Source organism: Leptonychotes weddellii, chromosome 11 (genome assembly GCF_054177405.1).
Source record: "Leptonychotes weddellii isolate Sample4059 chromosome 11, ASM5417740v2, whole genome shotgun sequence".
Taxonomy (NCBI): Eukaryota; Metazoa; Chordata; class Mammalia; order Carnivora; family Phocidae; genus Leptonychotes; species Leptonychotes weddellii.
The window spans coordinates 39,630,623-39,647,995 of NC_138379.1; the positions used below are offsets into that span (position 1 = coordinate 39,630,623).

The 17,373-nt window shown below is 47.3% G+C and overlaps 1 protein-coding gene and 1 long non-coding RNA gene across 5 annotated transcripts in view; one reads left to right on the forward strand and one right to left on the reverse strand.

The window, feature by feature from the left end:
• LOC145716189 (uncharacterized) overlaps positions 1-13,957 on the forward strand; it is a 111,260-nt gene extending 97,303 nt beyond the window's left edge. For 2 of the 4 annotated variants that reach the window (XR_014138688.1, XR_014138689.1), the window contains one exon: positions 957-2,540. This is a non-coding gene — a long non-coding RNA (uncharacterized LOC145716189). Of the gene's footprint in view, positions 1-956; positions 2,541-9,378; positions 9,419-9,580; positions 9,702-10,036; positions 10,273-12,749; positions 12,855-13,485 lie in introns of those variants that run through there. The other 2 variants (XR_014138687.1, XR_014138690.1) reach the window with 2 other exon arrangements.
• Positions 1-17,373, reverse strand: part of PARVA (parvin alpha) — a 155,449-nt gene that overhangs the window by 81,978 nt on the left and 56,098 nt on the right. The window lies entirely within an intron of this gene.

Sequence of the window (17,373 nt, forward strand, 5' to 3'; positions counted from 1 at the left end):
AGAGTGGTGGATTGTTTTTGTGATGTTACATATCATCACACTGTTCTCTAGGAGGAAAAAGGAAAGAGAACTTTTAATGCCTTCTGAAATGCATGTATCCACAAAGCCCTGCCCATGTTATATTTTATAGCTTTTGTTTATTTTTGATAATGTGATAGGTGTGATAGAGTAAGTCAAAGTTGTGTTAACCTGAATTTATTAAAATCCCTTGCTGGGATTTGTTTGCAGTGAATGTTTCGCTTGTGTGAATTGTCTACTCATATCTTTGACCATCTGTCCAGTGAAGTCTTGATTGTGCCCTTTAAGCTTTATATAAAACTCCAAAGTGTCTGGGTATTAAGTTTTTAGCTGTTATGTTTATTGCAACTATTTCCCCAATCTGTTGCTTCTCTTTTCATCTTTTAGTTTTGTTGATTTTCTTTTTTTAAAAAAAAAGTTTTCTCTTTCAAATGCAATTGAACCCATCAAACTTGTCACTGATAATTTCTTCAATTGCTTCAATAGTCAGAAAATTGTCTTTTCTCAACAATTGGGATAAGTATACCATTAAAAAAAAAAACTTAGCTCTTTAAACCATCTGGCATTTGTTGTGGTATAGGGATACAGTGACCATATTTTCTGAATCAAAAATTGGAGCATGTGATCTGACAAGTGCCAGTATTCTTATGGGCAGAATGGGACAGAATATTTGAAATCGAGACTGTCCTGGAAAATTGAGGACATATGGCCCCCGTATGTATGGAGCAAGCTGTTACTTTAAAGGTGCAGTGCCAGGCCCTCTTTTCTCAGCTCCTGTCAACTCTAAGCAACAGAGATTTCTAGCCCGAGGCTCACCTCACCTGAGTCCTGAGCCCAGCCTTACTAGGGCTGGCAGGATGTCCGTAGGGTCAGTCCCACCGGAAAAAAAAAGGATCCAGAATTAGTTCTGTTTCTAACCCCTACTGTTGTCCCTCTAGATCCATCTCTTCGTTCCTCCCCCTGCTTCCTGCCCAGGAGTGGCTGCATTAATGGGCACAGTTGCCTTCTGCCTTCAGCTGAAGTTCAGTCAATGGGAAGAGCTTCAATGGGAAGAGCTCCAAGAAGACCCGGAGAGAGAGAGGAACTTGGGGTATTTATTTCCTGATTCCTTTGTTGTGGAGTCACCATGACGCAAGGACATAGGCTCTGTCTGCTAGGTGGACCCCCTCATCCCCCTCATACTGTTTTTCCTGTCTCTGGATTTCAGTAACCACTCAGGCCTTGACAAAAACCTCTGCCAGACCCTTCCATGGAAGAAAGGATCTCTCAATTCCCCCCGCTGACTACAGGATGGCTCCACTGTGGACAGACCACAGGCACTGCAACCCAGCCGCTCACACCATCTTGCAATCCTGAAGCTCCCATCCTGGTTGTACCCCATCTCAGCTGCTTTCCCTTCCCCCAGGCCAGGGCCAAGGTCTTGGAATGCCTCAAGGTTCACCTAGGCTGGCAACAGCCAGTGACTTCTTTCTTTAGGAGCAACTGGAATGCCAGAGACTATATCACGCCTTTGGGACATTCTGGACTGAGTGTCATTATACATAAAGATGGGATCAGTCATCACAAGCACTAGCTGATAATTATTAGATCTCATTAGTCTCATTTCTTCTTGGCCCTTGAACCTGGGCTTACGGTGCTGTCTGGAGTACCTTGCCATGCCTCCTTTTTCTGCTTTAACCACAGCACTGCCTGATGCCCTACTGCACGTTCCCACTGACAACGTGAATTCCACTTCTGCCAAGTCCGTACCACTTGGGGGCAACACCGATACGCCCACTCTCCAGGGAAACCAGAGCAGAGAGAAGGTGAGGAACAGGAAATTCAAACCTGCCTCCCTGTAGCTGCCCCACAGGGCTGGAAGTGACAAGCCCTACATTCAGCTCGACGAGCACCCACGAAGCCAGGCTCGGGACTGTCAAACCAGGCTGAAAAGGATGAGGCCAACGGGAATGCGATCAGAGACAGTAAACTTAGGGCAGAGACAACAAGCAAATGGTGATCCACGTGCATGAGAAGATTTGGTAAGGCTCTGAAGGAGAAACAGGGTTCAAGCTATAACTTGAACGTAGAGGAGAGGAAGTATGCCTGGAAACAAGATCTTTGGGACAGAAACCAGCAGCCGCGGTGACTATATTAAATCACTGTTGGCTGAGGGCACAGAGGAGGGAAAGCCAAGAGTAAACTACACTTGCTCCCATATGACAGCCACTAGGCTGCATCTCTGATTCCTCGGGGCCCAGAACAGGGTTGAGTAAGAGCGGCATCAATAAATGCTATTGGAGGGGGCACCTGGGTGGCTCAGTCGTTAAGCGTCTGCCTTCGGCTCAGGTCATGATCCCAGGGTCCTGGGATCCAGTCCCACATCGGGCTCCCTGCTCAGCGGGAAGCCTGCTTCTCCCTCTCCCGCTCCCCCTGCTTGTGTTCCCTCTCTTGCTGTCTCTCTCTCTCTCTCTGTTGAAAAATAAATAAAATCTTAAAAAATAAATAAATAAATAAAAAATAAATGCTATTGGAATAAAGAAATGAACAAATGCACTTAACTCTGTTATGGCCAAAAGCCAAGGGTTCAGCTCTCTCTCTTTGAATCCTCCATCTGCAGGGGTAAAGTGTCACCCAAGAGAGGAAACAGTTTGGGATAGACATGTTTAAAGAAGTTAAGTCAACAAGCAACGCGGACCAGTTGGATACAACCGTCCAATGGCTAGGGAAACTGCCTTTATTTCATTGAGGCAGCTCCAGGGCAGGCTCTTGTCCCCTCGGGTCCTCAGACTCAAGCTTGGCCTCTGGTTTCTCGGGGAGCCTGGCGAGTACGCTCATTAGAGCTCAGGTGTTAGGCTGCGCTGTCCAGAGTTCTAACTGGCATAGCTATGTACACCTGAGCAGTGCGGGCTTTCTGTCTTGGGCCCGAGGCTTCTGTCCTGCACAGTGGCTATTCCTTCCTCCCTTTTTAAAGCAGTTTCAAGCTCCTAGTGTTATATTTGTTGGTTTCGAGAACACAATGTTTTCCCCTGTATTTCCTATACCTGTCTGGGGCTCCATGTACCTTTTCTTCAGACATTGACCATCCACCATCCTGGGTGGTGGTCTCAATGTCTTCCTATTAATACCACTAATACAATACAATAGCTTATGTTTGCCTGATGCTTTACAAAGCTTGCCCACACGTCTTCCTTAATTCTATAACCCTGCTAACTAGATATCATTTTCATCAATTGGCACTGAGACTCAATTGTGCCCGGTCCCCCAGCAGCAGCACCAGGCACTACCCGAGGCCTAGGACTCCTTATCTTCATTCACAGCTGCTGCCTCTTTATTTCTTCTGACTCACTGTAAAGAGTAGGATCAAGCAGAGCTGATGCCCTCCTGTCTCTGTTATTGAGCCGGTCCATGCATCAAATAAGGGTACCACTAGCCTACAAGGGGTGAGGCTCCTTCCAACTCTGAGGCTCTCTAGGATTCGATCATCTCACAACCCTTCAACCTGCTGGCAATTTTCCACAAAGTAAGCTTACCTCCGTGAGTCCCCCCCTCCGCCCCCCATTTACCACACACTATGCTTGATGCTCAGCTACTGCTATCTGTGTTTGAAGCTAGGCAGTGAACTGGAGAGCCGTTGCATATCTCCAAGTTCCTACAGCGTTCTGGAAAACTGTGTCACATTGCACAAACAGAAGAGCTAACAGCAGCAGAGGAAAAATCACCAAAATGTAACCGTTTTGTGTCCCCCTGCCTCCCTCAGCAGATTGGGTCGGTGACCTCTCTCTGAGTCACAAAAGGCTTTCAAACTTGTTCTGATTTACATCTACAGGAAACAGAGTTTATGTCTTACATTATTCTTTAAAAATTTTTTTTTCATTCCCAAACAACAATTTATTTCCTTCTATATGGAAATTCTTGATAATACCTCAGGACAAAAATATACATACATAATAGCTTTCCAGCTTTATGGTGTGGATTAACCAAAACCACTCATTTCAACAAGAGCCTGGAGGCTTTCAGCCAATTACCTTCAGAATGTATTCTGTGAGATTTAGCTGGGCGGTCCTCTCCTCATCAATTAACTCATGGGAAAAGGCTCGGGATCACCAATGATCTCACTTGGACAGTGAGCTGCAAGGAAAAGCATTTAAAAAAAAAAAAAGTTTTCTACCAGAGTTTGGAGGCAAGGAGCTATTTTCATTATTTTTGGCATCTGAAGTATGGCAGATGGTCTAATCTTTTACATCTCTATATTCTGAACTCAATTCCAGAGGAAAAATAAAGAACCACAATTTAGCAGAGGTCAGGAAGACAAAGTTTCTAACTGCATCCCCCCACCTCCACTCCCCAAGGCTAGGCCTCTGTGGACCACAGCCATTGCTCTTTGGTTGCAAATGACAGACCCCCCCACCCCTGCCTTTTATCCCCTCTTCAAGTTAATTAATTAAAGGCTATTAAAAAATAAATACTGTGGTAGGCAGAATGCTAAAATGGTCCCTCAAGATTCTTTATCCTAATGCTAGGACTGTAAGTATGATGAGATGTTATGCTCTGATAATGTTAGATTACAAGGCAAAAGGAATTTTGCAGATATAATTAAGTTCCTGGTTAGTGGATTTCGAGTCAATCAATAGATTATCCAGGCAAGCCTAGAGCCTAACCTAATCACACAAACCCTTTAAAAGGACAGAGTTTTCTCCTGCTGGTAGCAGAAGAGGAAGTCAGAGAGCTGTGGGAGCAACTGGATGTGGAGGGGGCCACATGGCAAGGAGTTGAGAGGGGCCTCTTGGAGCTGAGAGCAGCCCCTGCCAAAAGCCAACAGGGAAATAGGGACTCAATCCTACAACTGCAAAGAATTGAAGATTGCCAACAAGCTAGAAGGAGTCTGGAAGCGAATTCTTCCCCAGGGCCTCCAGATAAGAGGCCAGTCTCGCCAATACCTTAATTTCAGTCTTGTGAGAGAGACCCTGAGCAAAGAACCCAGCCCACCCGGACTTCTGACCTACAGGACTGTGAGATAATAAACGGGAGTGGCCTGAAGCTGCGAAATTTGTGATAATTTGTCCTGCAGGAGGAAAAAACAAATACAAATCCTCAGACAAGTCAATGAGCAAAACAAATACAAATATACCAGGACACAATGAGAAAGAGAGAAGCCCCCCCAGCCAGCAAAACCTTCTCCTCCCCTTTCAAGGGACACCTGGGCTCTCTCCCCTCAGCTTCTATTTCTTTCTTTCTTTTTTTTTTTTTAAAGATTTTATTTATTTTGAGGGGAGAAAGCACACACACACACACACACATATACACACACCCCCGTGAGTGAGCATGGAGAGGGGCAGAGGTAGAGGGAGAGAGAGAATCTTAAGCAGACTCCCTGCTGAGCACAGAGCCCAACTGTGGGCTTGATCTCAGGACCCTGAGATCATGACCTGAGCCAAAATCAAGAGTCAGATGCTTAACCAACTGAGCCACCCAGGCGCCCCAGCTCAGCTTCTCTTTTGATCTTGACCAGCTTCCTGCGCTTACATGGGATGAACATGGCTATCAGCCCCAAGCCTGACTGACCCCACATGGCCAGAACCTATTAGCAACCAAGAAAGTCACTATGTCCTTCGTTCAGATTCCTGAGAGAAGCTAGTCGCTGGTCATTCATTCATTCAGCAAGTAATAACTGAGCACATCCAATGTATGAAGGATCATTCTAGGTGCTGTGGGGATGCAACAATGAACAAGATCTATCGCTCACAGGGAGTTCACGTTCTAGTGAAGGGGAGAGACAATGAAAAGGCAAGCAAATACATATGTTATGCCAGCAATGGTAGGTTATAAAGGCAAACAGATCAGGGCAACGGGATAAAGGGAAACAGGAAGTGCTGTTTGTAAATAGGTGGTAAGGCCTGATGGGAAGGGTGGGCATTTAAAGAGATTTGAGTGAAGGAGCAGGATATACAAATACATGGCAGAAGGAACATTCCGGAAGAGGGAACAGAAAGTGAAAAGGCTACGGGATGGAAACTGACTTGGCATGTGTAAAGAGCAAGGAGGCCTGTGGAGCTGGTGTGGAGGAAGCAAGGGGAAATAACAGGAAATGAGGTGGGAGACATGACATGGGCCAACACAAGTAGGGTCTAGAGGCTGTGATAGGGACCTTGGAAAACCACTAGAGTTGACTGCAAGGCAGTGACGGGGACTGGCTGCTCTGGGGTCAGAGACCCAAACAAGGTCTAAAGCATGGCCTCCCAAGCCTGCTCCTTCAGCTAGCTCTCTGGGTGCTGCCATCCCCAAAGAAGGCAAGTCAGGTAGACAACGACTTCATGCCCCCAGTATAGCTAAGACCAACCCTGGTTAATCCAATCATGTTTCAACCACTTCCTAAAGGGGAAGCCTGAGACCAAATCAAGAGTGGAGTCCACAGGCAGTAATGGTAAATGCAGTGAAGAGGGTCTGTACGAAACGCTGCTCCCGACACAGACAGCAGGGATCTCCTTCCCTTTCTCCTGCCATGTAGTTCTGAAGGAGAATCAGCAGAGTGGTCCCATTTCCCAGCCATCCTTATGTCCCAGGAAAGGAAAGTGCATTAGGACACATTCAGCTCAGAAATCAGCAGTTACTGTTCATAAAGTCCCCCTGGGACCGGAACTAGTGGGGGTCTCCTCTGCCACATCCCCAAATCTGTCCTCTCTCCATCCTAAACAGTCTTACCCATGCAGCCCCTCTCATGAGTTCCTCCCAGAGACATGAGCCACTCGGGCTCCACAGTGCCTACCCCAGCTGCATTCTTCATCAATTGCCTGTGAACTGGCTGAGCCAATCCCTAACTTCAAACTGCCACTTCTCTCCCTTTTCTTCCCATTCTGGTCCACGTTTTCCTAGAATGGATCCAACAAACATTTATGGAGCATCAGCCTCCTGATACCGTGCAAAGCAGGAGGGATTCAAGCTCTGGGTTCAAAATCTGATTCTGCCACTGACTAGCTGCCTTCACTGGGGCAAATAACTCCATTTTCTGAGCCTCTTCTAGAAAATGGAGATACCTACCTTGAAAGCGTTTTCAGGGGTTAGGGATAATGTAAGTAAAGTCTGTAGCATGAAGCTGGACACAGAGTAAGCCCTTAGTGGATATCTGCTGAATAAGTGAATAAATTAATGAATGAGAAAGTTTGAAGTATATCTGATGATTGGATATTGATGAAGAAACTATGACGAATGCTTCAGCAGAGATCATGCTGCTGTCCTTCCCTCTTTTCTTTTCTTTGCCTCCCTGGCAAACATTTCCCACACAGGCTGCCCAAATCCAGTTCTGGGCTTCGGCTTCCATGTCTTCTCCACATGTTCTACTCATAACAGATGAATAGTCTCCTCCTTCCCGAAGGATCTTGGATGCCAAGCATGGCCCTGATGCTCCTTTATCTATAAAATATACCCACCTTGCCTTATATCCACCATTCAAGACTACTCTTCCAATTCAATTTGATTTCATGTGAGCAAACCTTCACAGAGCACCTACTGTGCGCAAGGCAATGTGAATATAGAGATGAAAAGGCCATGGTTTCCACACAGAGCTCATATTCTAGTGGGGGAGCCCACCAAGATGGTCAGTTCATACAGTACCACGATGACAGCAGTAGAAATATGTCCACGGGGCAGAGGCAGCATGAGGGCTGATTAGTCTCTGGCGAGGCCTGGGGGTGTGGGGGGAGGTTGGGAAGAGAAGGCTTCTTGGAGGGAAGGACCCAGGAGGTGAGCTTTGAGAATGTACAGGCCCTTGCCTGGCCGAGGAGGAGAGAGGATACCCTTCCTCAACCTCACTTCTTCCTTCCCAGGGACCTTTTACCTTTCTTATTCCTCTAGAAGAGTGTTTATCAAGCAATCTGAAGAAAAGGACCAGTTTCTTTCTTTCTTTTTTTAAATTTCCAAACCATTGTAGACTGATATTTTGCAATATATGATACAGTAAGTTATTACCAGAAAATGCTGAAATAACAAAGCGTACACAAATACACGCACATTCATCACACGCTCAGATGCTGCGGCAACACTGAATCGCTATGAAAGTTTCTGTGGTGGATGGGAGCACGACAGCGTGAGGATGATTAATGCTACTAAACTGTGCCCTTAAACAATGGCCAAAATGGTTAAGATTTATGCTGTTATATTTTACCACACAAAGAAGTCTCGCTTTCATTTTCATAACATCCCAGAGGAAACTTCGGAGTTACTTTTAAGTCATTTTTTCTTTTTTTTGCTTTCAATTGTGTGAAACTTTGATTTATAAAAAGAAATATATATTTGGTCTTCATCCCCATTTCTGGCACAGAGCTCCTAAACTCTCGGAATTTCCTAAGTGATAAGAGCAAAGTTCTGATTTTTTTTTTTTTTAAGATTTTATTTATTTATTTGACAGAGAGAGACACAGTGAGAGAGGGAACACAAGCAGGGGGGAGTGGGAGAGGGAGAAGCAGGCTTCCCGCCGAGCAGGGAGCCTGATGCGGGGCTCGATCCCAGGACCCTGGGACCATGACCTGAGCCGAAGACAGACGCTTAACGACAGAGCCACCCAGGTGCCCCAAAGTTCTGATATTTTAACAAGCCCCTTTCAACCACACCTGAATTTATATTAATGAAGGGACTTCTGGAAAGCCCCCAAGGATGGGGGCTGGTTGCCAGGGAAATCAACCTGATTAGAGGCTGGCACTTAACCCCACCCCATGACCTCTGGGAGTGGGGAGGGTCTGGAGGTTGAATCAATCACCAGTGGTCAATGATTTAATCAACAGTGCCTTTGTAATAAAATCTCCAAAAGTCCCCAAAAAGGAGAGCTTCCGGTTCAGAGACCTTCCAGTGGGTAAACACAGGGAAGTACTGGGAGAGTGGTGTGCCCAGAGAGAGGGCGTGTAAGCTCTGAGCCCCTTCCCCCCACACCTTGCCCTATGCATCTCTTTCATCTGGCTGGGCCTGGGTTGTTGTGGTTTTTTTTTTTTTTTTTTCTTAAGATTTTATTTATTTGAGAGAGAGAGAGAGGGAGCACAAGCAGGGGAGCGGGAGGGGCAGAGGCAGAGGGAGAAGCAGACTCTCCGCCGAGCATGGAGCCTGACACAGGGCTCGATCCCAGGACCCTGGGATCATGACCTGAGCCAGAGGCAGCCACTTAACGGACTGAGCCACCCAGGCACCCCTCTGGGTTATATTCTTAATAAACCAGTAATCTAGTAAGTAAACTGTTTTTCCGATTTCTGTGAGCCACCCTAACAATTAACTGAACTTGAGGAAGGGATCATGGGAGCCTTCAATCTATAGTCGTTCAGTCAGAAACACAGGCGGCATCTAAAGTGGGGGTAAGGGGTGGGGAACGGTCTTGTAGGACTGAGCTTTATTTTTTAGGACTAAGCTTGTAACCTGCAGGATCTGATGCTATCTCCAAGTAAACAGTGTTATAACTGAGCTGAATTGTAGGACATCCGATGGTCAGTGTCCACTAAGAATATAAAAACTGTCACTAATACTTTTAATCGTTTTTTCTTTTAAAATAGTTTGCATTTCCATCTTTTCCTTCCCAACCTAACCCTGTATGTCTTCAAATCAGGTTCTGGTTCCTTCAACAGTCTGTCCAATGCCTCCCTGGCTCCATCCTCCCAATCAAAAATGTCTTCTATATAAGGAAGCTAAACGAATCTTCTTAAAACACTGCTTTGGGGCGCCTGGGTGGCTCAGTCGTTAAGCGTCTGCCTTCGGCTCAGGTCATGATCCCAGGGTCCTGGGATCGGGCCCTGCATTGGGCTCCCCGCTCAGCGGAAAGCCTGCTTCTCCCTCTCCCACTCCCCCTGCTTGTGTTCCCTCTCTCTCTCTGTGTCTCTGTCAAAAAAATAAATAAAATCTTAAAAACAAAACAAAACACTGCTTCATCGTATTCTCACTCAGAAATATTCAGGGGCTCCCTGGGGCCTCTGGTAACAATTTTAATTTTCCCCACCTCACTTTAGCAGCCTCTGACTATATCACTCATTACTTGCTTTGTACTAACATGACATTTCTGTTCCAGGCAGTCAAAGATTCTCCCAGGCCACTTGTCCCGTCTACTCTGGCCCACACTCATCTCTCCACCCCCAGAACTCCTGCCGTCCAACACAGTGAAACCTGGATGAGAGATGGTTACTGAATGCACAGAGGAGGGGAATGGGCTCTAGCTGCATGGTGTGTGGTTTCAGTCAGTCTGAGAGCAGGGACCACTTCTGCTCATGCTCTCCATTGACTCCTGAACCTAGTGCCATAAAAGAGGTGATTAAGCGATTTCTGATAGGCTGCCGGGTTTGTCAGGCTTATGGTTAGCCTAAGAGAACATGCCTCTATCAGCTCAATCATCCCACTGAATTAAGTCTAGCAAATAATAATATCTTCCTAAAATGTGCATTATCCCTAATCCTGGGAAGAGGAAGATAAAGTTACCTGCTTTGCCAGTGAAAATACAGAGGTACAGCCGGGAGAGAAGTCAGTTGCTCAAGGTCACACAAGTGGTAAGAGGAGAGCAGGATTTGAAACATAATGTCTAAATCCAAACTCCACCTGTTTCCACTACACACCCCAACTTTTGAAATGGCAACTCTTCTCCAGGCTCCAGGTACGTCCCATTCATCGTCCCTGACGGCCTGTGAGATTGCAAACACCCAACATGGCAGCTCAAACCCTCTGCCCAGCCAGAGCCCACGCGCCCTCACACTGGCTCTTACTGCCCAAATGAACACTTTTCAGTCCTGGGACTCATGCCCATCTTCTCAGAAGCAGACTGCTAGGCACCAGCCAGTCATCTGGGTGTTTCGTTTCCCATCTGTGTTTAATGAGAAAGATGTTTTCAGAAGTGGCCTTTGGTAGGGTCCACCCTCTTCATTTCTTCCCATGTTGTGGGATGAGGGTCTTGGCGAGTGAGAGGAGAGGGGGACAGAGGACGGGAACTAAGGGGATAGATAACACTTTTTGGGAAGCAGAAATTAAAGGGAGAGCCAGTGGGGAAAATGGAACAAGGGTTCAGGCGGGGGGAGAGCCGTGGGTGACACCTGTCACAGCTGAGGAAGAAGAGCTCGAACACTCCAAGAAGTGGATGGTTGAAGAGAGACCCTGTGAAATGAAGAAGGAAAACTGGGAAATTGGAGGGTCACAGGTAACCTTCGACAGAGCAATTTCGATAGCAGCAGAAGCCAGACTGCAGTTTGATGCATTCGGGGAAACAAAAAAGCAGCGCTACCGATGAGCTTCTTTGGTGAAGAAGGGAAGAGAAGGAGCTGACGGAGAAGCAGGGCCAGGGGTGGCACTGAGGGCTGGGGTTATGTTAGAAGCCAGGGGCTTGTCCCGAGCCATTTAGACAGATTAAGTGATTATCTCCAGCAGCTCTTAGCAGGCCCTCGGCAGGGATTGCTCAGTTGGAGCAGAGGAAGAACAAGCGGAGTGGGGGTGCGGGTGGGGGAAGGGGAGGATGCTGGAGAATGTGGCTAGAATCATCCATCACCCACCAGGCTGGGGTGGGAGGGGACGGAGGATCTGGGAGAACAGAGGGTCAGGAGCTGGAGGTCCTTACGTTGAACGACAGAGTGGTAGAAACAGGACATGGAAGGTTGCAGTCAGGGAAGGGAAGTTCAGAGGGCAAGTGTTGGTGATTCCGGACAGGAGCCTGGTGGCAAAGTCAAGTGCAGGAGTAGACAGTACGGTCATGGGAGCAGAGAAGACAGAGGAACTACATGGCTGGGGGACAGACCAGTAGGGGACTACTGCGGGCACCAGGGAGGAAGGAAGGAGTGTGTGACGACGCCATGTGCCCAAGTCCTCAGTGAGTGCGACACAGGCCCCCAGAACTTTGTAACAGATGGCGGTAGGCTAACCGGGCACCTCCGCTTAAAAAGAGGAGAGGCGGGCGCCTGGGTGGCTCAGTCGTTAAGCATCTCGGCTCAGGTCACGATCCCAGGGTCCTGGGATCGAGCCCCACATCGGGCTCCCTGCTCAGCGGGGAGCCTGCTTCTCCCTCTCCCACTCCCGCTGCTTGTGTTCCCTCTCTATCAAATAAGTAAATAAAATCTTTGAAAACAAAAAACAAAAAAAACACAAGTCCACTGGGGCACCTGGGTGGCTCAGTCAGATAAGCGTCTGCTTTTGGCTCGGGTCATGATCCCAGGGTCCTGGGATCGAGCCCCGCATCGGGATCCCTGCTCAGCGGGAGGCCTGCTTCTCCCTCTCCCACTCCCCCTGCTTGTGTTCCCTCTCCTGCTGTGTCTTTCTCTGTCAAATAAATTAAATAAATAAATAAATATAAATAAATAAATAAGATCTTTAAAAAAAAAAGAGACAGAGGAGTGGCTTCCAAGGGGTCCTGAAGGACACTGAACTGCAAGGGTGCATGGAAAACCAGAGAAGCTTGGGAAGAAAGCTATGTTCTGGAGACAGGCTGGGGTTTCCAGGAAAAGCTTGTGAGGAATGGGTTAAGGGGTTACGGGTGTCATGTTGGGGGGTTTCTTGACAGTAAAGCCAGGACTCCAGAGGGAGAGCCTGGTGGAAGAGATGACTAGAAGGGCCTGGCAGGAGAAAGGGAGAGCTGAGCCGGATGGGAACGAGAAGAGAGAAAACACAAACAGTCAGAAGAGTGGGCCCCATCTTGTGTCAGGCCCCACATAGAGGGAACACAAGCCAGTAGACCACTCTGAGAAGTGGCGTCCATTTTCCAGAGGCCCCTTGCTACCTGAGTGGCTAATTCTGGCCCTTACTGCCTCCAGACCTGCAAGCAGATGCCCCGTCACCTGACTGGTTCCAGCAAGTGCCACAGAGAAGGACGAGGGGCAAAAGTCAACGTGGGCCTGGCAGCCGTGCACCAAACTGAGGTACAAGGAGAGGGAGTGAGCAAAAACAAAGGGACTTATTAAACCTAGTTTATTACTTTGGTTGGGGAATATTCCTCTGAGGGTTTAAAAAGGCATAAATGCCTTTATAATCCTAAAAAGCATGCCGTAAAGGAAAGCACAGGCCTGTCCCAACAAGCTCCCTCTCTGTGCCTGGCCCATTCTGGGTAGCCAGCTCGTCTGTAAAGCTCACAAATACATTCTGGAGAATAACGAGGGCCTAGTTCTAATTAATCTGGCCCAGCCCTCAGCTGAGATAGCAATCAAAGCAACGGGAATGCAGAATTTATCCGCGCTCCTCGGGCTGCAAAATGCCCCCCACTTCTCTCCTGCAGGGAACGTAGGGCTGCAGAAGGGCTCCGTGGCAGTGTGTTGGCCTTGCCCCCCTGCCTTTCAAAACAGGATGGAAAAACTGCTTACGTGGTCTGATATTTTCACTGGAGGGCACTTGGAAAATCAGAATTTGAGGGCAGCCTGCACACGCGTCTCGAGGCCAATCGTGGCTTTACGAAGTCGTAGAGCAGAGGGTGATGGTGCTCAGACCCACGCCATCGAGGTAAGGCAAGCTAGCTTTCGGCCCGCCTCCCATTTCTCTCTTTATTTTTATCTGCAGGATCAGGAGTGTTGGAGAGAAAAGAGGAGGCCTGGTAACAACAGCTTCCCCGTCATTCTTGGTTACTTACATCTGTGGTCAATTTTCCACACTTTATTCCATAAAAGGTAAACGAGGCACGGTGCTTGCAACAGGATAATCTAAACAATATGAACCATGTTACTGTTCAAGACCATCTGGTTGATCATGCTCAGCCACAGACTTTTAACTCCTTGAGGTAAGAAAGATGCCAAGCCCGGGGTGGCAAGGCCCTCTTCTGGTCTTTTCCTCCAGAATCTTTTCCTCCCTCCTCAAGTCAATTAAAACAAGGATCTCTACGGTTTCTGCCAGGCCTAATATTCTAGGCTGGCTGCTGGTGAAACTCTGTGTGCTTTGTGAATGAGCAACTCGCAAAAGGCTTCTACCAAATGCCTCTTCTCCTCTTTCTCTTTAAAAGGAAACATTAAAAGCTTTAAAAAAAAAAAAAAAAAAAGCCCTACACACAACCCAAACTAAAACACTCTCAAGTGCTGGGGTTGTTTCCTTCATTTCTGACTCTCCTACTTAAAGCCGAGGGATCATTTACATAATTTTAATTTTAAAAAGCAACTGACACCAGTGAAGATACAGTAAAGCTCATGCTTTGCTTTTATTTGGGCTTACACATTTTCTGGCCATCTGTTATTCAAGAAAGTTGCAAACTCAAATAAGAGATGGGAAAAAATTGGAAATCAGATGGTGTTTTTCATCCTTTGGGTGGGGAGCTAATGATAAGAGATTCCGGGAAAGTTTCAAATGGGTAAGGTCATCACAAAAATGAGACTTGGCCTCCCTCTTAAGGTGCAGCTTTCCCACCTGCAGAAGGAATTCAGCATTTGACCCAGAGGTTCAAGGGCATTTTATTCTTCAAGTGGGTCATTAAGAACTCTAGCTTTCCCTAGCAACCTCGAAGGGTATTAAAACCATCAAAACAACTCAATTTCATACACCTTTTAGTATTTTAAACCCTGCCTTGCAGTATTCCAGCACAGAAGCACCTTGCAGCATCACGACTACAACAGAGCCCTCATTTCTGACCACGATCTCCTTTTTGTGTGGCCACAGGTCAGAGATAAGCAGTCAGTTTTCTGGAAAAAGGTTTTCAGAGGTCAGAGTAGAAAAGCTCAAACACAATGGCCATGCCAGGCTTCAACAATAATGTCTAAAACCAACAATGCTAGAACTACTATGAATTCCCTCTTCAAACAACATTCTGGAAAATCTTGATATGAATAGAAGAAGACATAAAAGCCCAAGGGATAGCCAAGTTGGCAAAACATACACAGGATAGAATGTGGCTCTTAGTGCATCCAACCCCTTCCCATCTCATGGCCAGGATCAAGCAGTTGTGTTATTTTTTTGCTTTGTTCTGTTGACCTGTCAAACCTTCTGCAACATCCCTCCTTCCTCCCTCATCCACCTTGCAGGCTGGCTGCTCTGGATGCAGAGTACTGAGCTGAAGGAGTTAACGGTCACCCAGGCAGCCCTTGGGAGACAAGGCTTCATATCCCATGATCATAAATCTCTTTCAAGGCAAGTTGGAATCGGGACTCGATTTTACAACAGCTCCTAAAATTCAGCATTCATCTTCAATTAGATCAAATGACATTCACATCTATTTATACTCTCTTCATTTCCCAACACATTTATCTCATGAAATGACAACTGGAGAACCCTCCTGTCCTAAACATGCACAGTATTTTTAAAAAGAGTTACTGAACAAGGTTGAAAAATTAGTCAATAGGCCTCTTACTGGAATTCACTTCTTAAATTCTTAAACATCTGTGAGCAAAGTTCTTTAAAGCAACAGGCGAGAACGAAAATGAGGAAGGAAAAACAACAACAACAAAAAGCAACCCACGACCTAATTACTTGCCTTCAGTAGTAATTCCACAACCCAAAGCAAAGTAGGAAACATTTCATGGCTGCGCACACATGATTTTATTATGATTGGATACTGATCACACTACAGTTCTTTCGCAGAATCCTTTCCCTTCCACCTCTTTTATGATTTGGGTCAAAAGGCAGGAGACCCGATGTAAACTAGTCCCCGGACCCCTGTGAGGGCCAGGGCTGTTGCCGGAACAAGGTAGCCAACAACTTATTCCCAGCTGGGTTTGGAGGAGCACTTGGGTTCAGAACCCATAGCAGAAGAGGAGGGAAAGTCCCCGTGGGCGAGTGAGGCACTGTGACAGAGCGCTGATAGCAGAGAGAGTCACGAGAGTCAGGGAGGTCGGGAGAGGGTGAGGTGGGGCGCGGGGTGGCACGGGGTTTGGGACACAGGCACGGTGAGGCCCAGGCGGGCAGAGGGTCAACGTTTGGGAGGTCTAACGGGTGGTAAGGCCCCGGTGGGTGGGGCTGGGGGTGTGTTGGTGCAAGTGAGAGCACCCAGGGTTTTAAAGGAACTGGGATGTGGGGGGAAGTGAGTGAAGCTACCTCCAAACTGGTCGTGGACTCGCGCGAGCATTATCATTGGATTCTGAAAATGCTTGCTGGATTCCAAGCTGCTGAGTTCTTCTCTATTAAAAACAAAATGGGTCCCGCGGCCAGGAGGTGGGTCTCAGCCTTCTGGCTGGGATCTGGAGGTGGGGGCTGAGCACACGGGGTGTTTTGTGGCTCAAACCCTGTAACTGAGAGGATGCAGGCAGGGGCACAGTCCAAATACTTAACAACGGGCAGAATCTGGGCACTGTCCCGTCCATTGTGGGAGCAGATCTGGAGGCACCTGCTGTTGCCAGACTGGGGGGGTTGGGGTGGGCAGCAGGGCTGGGGAGGGGCAAGGTAGCCTGCAGGAGGCGACGGGGCACTGGCCGGATGGGAGATCAGCTGTTTACCAACCAGGGCAAAAATAAACTTCCGTGAGTCAGCCTGGGGAGTGGGGCAGACAGGTTATTCCCGCCTCCCACTTGGCTGCTTTTCCACATCTGTGTGAAAGGGTTATTGCTTAAGAAAGGAAAATCAGGCCGAGGGTGGAGCCAGGGGGAGCTTGTTTATGTCAAATTTCTCAATAAAAGTTTGCTTTGCCAATAAAAGTTTGCGTTTGTGATAGTAGGAATTGTGTCTCTTTGTTCTTGTGCGCGGAAGGTCGTGAACTTCTCCAACCCGTCAGGCAGGTTCGGGTTTCTTTAAGGAGGCGGTCAGGAGGAAGTTTTTGAAGAACACTTGGGGGAAACTAGGCCAAGTGCTCTGTTTATAATTGTCCTCTGTCACCGCCACAGTTTTTGTCTTTAAAGAAAGATACCATGGAAAGAAGTGTGAAATGTGCAGTTCTAGGGAATCCGTGGAACCTCACGAGGAGCAGGGAGTCCTGCGGCTGAGGGGTCAGGACTCCCTGCAGCAAGCGTGGGGTCAGACTCTGGAAGGCAAGGAGCCCCAGCGTGACGTTTTCTGCTGGAGGCAGCCTGGGCCACTGAGCCCTGAGCGTCTGGGAGGGGCAAGGTGAAGAAAAGAGGAGACACTCACCCTCATTAGGAAGGAAGCCGGCTCCTACCAGCTCTCTCCATTATGAAATCGTTAAGAATTCATTGGGCTGGTGGTTAGAAACAACCATGATTAAAATTTAAAACATAAACTTATAATTAAATACATTATGCTTAAAAACAGAGGTAATAAATACTCAGACTCGTCACTTATTTTATCCACGCCCTTGAGATTATTTACATTTGCAGTCTCTATATGGTAGAAATACCACATAATGGTGTGCTATTGTCCCTCTCTCTCCAATTCCACATTCAAGGATCTCACAAAATTGGCCACAGTGGGGGTATGTGCACTTTGGAAATCGGCAAACGTTACAAGTCAGCGCTTGATTTCTTGTTTTGTCGATTATCTAGAGTTAACAAAGTGATGGAAGAAATGTCAATAATGCAG